The sequence below is a fragment of the Eimeria mitis genome, genomic scaffold (genome assembly GCF_000499745.2).
Source record: "Eimeria mitis Houghton genomic scaffold, Emh_scaff1503, whole genome shotgun sequence".
In the NCBI taxonomy this organism is placed as follows: Eukaryota; Apicomplexa; class Conoidasida; order Eucoccidiorida; family Eimeriidae; genus Eimeria; species Eimeria mitis.
In genome coordinates, this window is record NW_013569534.1 from 707 (window position 1) to 1,186 (window position 480).

A 480-nucleotide genomic window follows, 5' to 3' on the forward strand; every position below is an offset into this window, starting at 1 on the left:
GCAACAGCACCAGCAGCAGTAGCAACAGCACCAGCAGCATCAGCAGCAGCAGCAGCAGCAGCAGCAGCAGCAGCAGCAGCAGTTGTCTGTGTGTTTGTCTTCAGTTGGTGGTGCCCCGGGATTCGCTGTTATTTGAGTCGAGGTTTGAATGCGGTGAGGACACAGAAACCCTCCTAAACCCTAAACCCTAAACCCTAAACCCTAGTATGTGTGTGTGGGACTGCAGGTAATCTTCTAACCTAAACCCTAGACCCTAGACCCTAAACCCTAAACCCCAAACCCCAGACCCTAAACCCTAGACCCTAAACCCTAAACCCTAAACCCTAATATGTGTGTGGGGGGCTGCAGGGCAATCTTCTAACCTAAACTCTAGACCCTAAACCCTAAACCCTAAACCCTAAACCCTAGTATATGTGTGTGTGTGGGTGCAGGCAACCTGCTTGCTGCTATTCGTGGTATATATGAGCCTCGGGTGTATCT